The sequence below is a fragment of the Canis aureus genome, chromosome 15 (genome assembly GCF_053574225.1).
Source record: "Canis aureus isolate CA01 chromosome 15, VMU_Caureus_v.1.0, whole genome shotgun sequence".
Classification (NCBI taxonomy): Eukaryota; Metazoa; Chordata; class Mammalia; order Carnivora; family Canidae; genus Canis; species Canis aureus.
The window spans coordinates 15,318,164-15,321,225 of NC_135625.1; the positions used below are offsets into that span (position 1 = coordinate 15,318,164).

The 3,062-nt window shown below is 33.7% G+C and overlaps 1 pseudogene; it reads left to right on the forward strand.

Annotated features, from left to right (window-relative positions):
• The first annotated feature begins 284 nt into the window (after nt 1-284).
• Nucleotides 285-743, forward strand: LOC144283947 (small ribosomal subunit protein uS17 pseudogene; annotated as a pseudogene).
• Nucleotides 744-3,062: the final 2,319 nt, after the last annotated feature.

Sequence of the window (3,062 nt, forward strand, 5' to 3'; positions counted from 1 at the left end):
GGAAAACACATTTTAATTTATGTATTTATCTGATTATGAATAATTATTCTTACTGATTTGAAAGTTTGTTACATATTCTAGATATGAACTGTTTACCTTGTTTACCTTTTTGATATATTGTGGGTAACTAGTCACATTTTAAATAACTTCTTCCATCTTTAATATCATCACTAAATGGGTGAACGTGTAAAAATGGTCATAGTACATGAGGAGATTAATGAAAACACTGAATTATGGATTACACCTACAATATAAAAAGATCCTTTTTTCAGGTGGCCAGGAAGATGGCGGACATTCAGACTGAGTGGCCCCACCAAAAGCAGCCAAATATGTTTTGAAATAAGAGTGCCCTGCTTGTAGAAAATGACAAGGAAAAGCTCTTCAAAAACACTGATTTGGGCTTTGAGATGATCAAGGAGGCCATTGAGGGCACAAATATTGACAAGAAATGCCCTTTTACTGGTAATTTCCATCCAAGGGTGGATTGTTTGGTGTGGTGACCCAGAAGAAGATGCAGAAGACCAGTGTTACCCACCAAGACTGCCTCCACTACATCCATAAGTACAACCACTTTGAGAAACACCAAAAGAACATGTCCGTGCACCTGTTCTCCTGTTTCAGGGATGTCCAGATTGGTGGCACTGCCATGGTGGGACAGTGCTAGCCCTCGAACAAGACTTTACGTTTCAGTGTGCTCAAAGTCAGGAAGGCCTGGCACCAGGAAGCAATTCCGGAAGTTCTGAGACTAGACATCTGCCCAAAGCCCTGAAGAAAATAGTTATCCCTCTCCAAAAATCATAAAAAGCAGAGAGAACATTCATAGAAAAACAATCCAATGGCAAAGGTAAGCAAGAGAACAAACATCCATGAGTATCTGAAGAAATCTTGATGATGAATGTAGACTTCCATTTGCAATGAAATTTGAAAATTTAAGTCAATACTACTTAAACATAAAAGAGAACGAATTCACCGGACAATATCTGGTTGGTATCATTTTTTTTTAAAAAAGATATATAATATTTTTTATGAGAGAACCATATGCAAATATAATTACTTTATGAAATAAGTAGTTCATGTAGTACTGAAGAATAGAAATGTAATACGATTAAAGAGAAATTTGTGTAATTTTAACTTTTGATTATAATGGCTTTCCTTGTGGGTCATCGTCTAATTTTAAATGGACAGCTGTTTTCATAACACTGATACACTTGTACAATTTAATATATTTTAAAGTAACATGTGCATGAAAAATTAAGGGTCACTAAGAAAGCTTACAAAGCTGAAATTACTATTGCAGTTAGCTTAATCATGGCGATGTATTTCCATTGATTTTGGACTTACGACTGTATTAGATACAATATCTAGTTCTCTAATTATAAGAAAAAATGTGAAGGGATCCTATGAACAGTTTGGAAGTTGTTTTATAGAACTTTATTTGTCATTATGTTGACTTTTTCATGCTAAAGTTCTGGATATTTCTTTCAGATATAATTGTTATCATAAAGATCATACTGCATGTATTAAGAAGATCCCAATAGAAAGATATAGAATCCTGGGGAGCCTGGGTGGCTCAATCATTTAAACATCTGACTCTTGATTTCCCCTCAGGTTGTGATCTCAAGGTTGTAAGATTGAGTCACATATCTGGCTTCATGCTCAGCATGGAGTTTGTTTGAGATTCTCTCTCCCTCTGCCTCTCCTGCCTTCCCACCCAAAAGAAATAAAATCTGAAAAAGAAAGAAGAAAGAAAGAAAAAGAAAGAAAGAAGGAAAGAAAAGAAAGAAAGGAAGAAGAAGAAGAAAAAGAAGAAGAAGAAGAAGAAGAAGAAGAAGAAGAAGAAGAAGAAAAAGAAGAAGAAGAAAGAAAGAAGAAAGAAAGAAAGAAAGAAAGAAAGAAAGAAAGAAAGAAAGAAAGAAAGAAAGAAAGAAAGAAAGAAAATTCCATTCAAAAGTATCTGGTCATCAATTCATGATGCTTGAGAAAGTTCACGTTTTAACAGAAGTGTCTATATCCAATTTCTTTCCCTTTGGATCAGTCTTCTTGCTACACATCAGACCAGCCTCTGATAACATAACCAGTCTCTGAACATTAACACTGCTCAGTAAATAACAAAGACATACATATAATGCATAATTTCAGCTTGACTATTTAAAATACAAAGTGTAATGTGAATTCTTGTTATAGGCTTCCTTTAATCAATAAAGTATGGCACTGTATCCATCATGCAAGATAACTGGGGATAAAGAAAAAAAAACTCCTTTTCTACTTTTAATTCCTTAATATATGAAGACCTTGAAACATAATCAATATTATGAATCAATGTTTGCAAGAAATGTGTTACTCATCGGTCTGCTTTTTACTTTTAATTGCTTTTTTATATAGTAAAACAAAACGAAGTAGAAAAGAATAGATAATGAGGATAATAAAACATATAGATGTGAACTAAAACTTTATAAAATGATATGACCTTTACATAAAATTTATTCCTTTTCAAAATACTTGGTAATTATCCTCAAAAGCATTAAAGGATATTAAAAACATTGTGAAAATTTGGGTCCTGGCTCTGTTGCTGCCACACATAAACTTTGAGCCATTCAGCAGGTTTTTTTTTCAAGACTTGCTGCATTATTTGCTTCATTACTACACTGGAAACTTAGGACCTATAAAGAAATTTATTAGGAACACATTAATATTTTAAATTCTGTAGCTGATAGTAAAATTCTATTTAGGACAAGTTACTGTTTATTACAACATGTAATTTGTAATTAATTGGAGCATATCTTATGTCAAGTCATGTTGGTGAAGCTTCATTTCTTTATTCCCTCCTTCAATCATTCATATATTCTTACATTGAATAAATGTAAGCATAGTTCTAGATTTAGCTCTAGGACACAATGGTGAACAAACACTTGTGGTTGTTCAGTCTGGTGTTGCATTTGCCAACTTTTGACTTGTGAATCCTTTTATTAAGATGTGAAGGGAGGGGGTGCATGGGAGGCTCAGTCGATTAAGCCTCTGGCTCTTGGTTTCTGTTCAGGTCATGATCTCATGGACCGTGATAT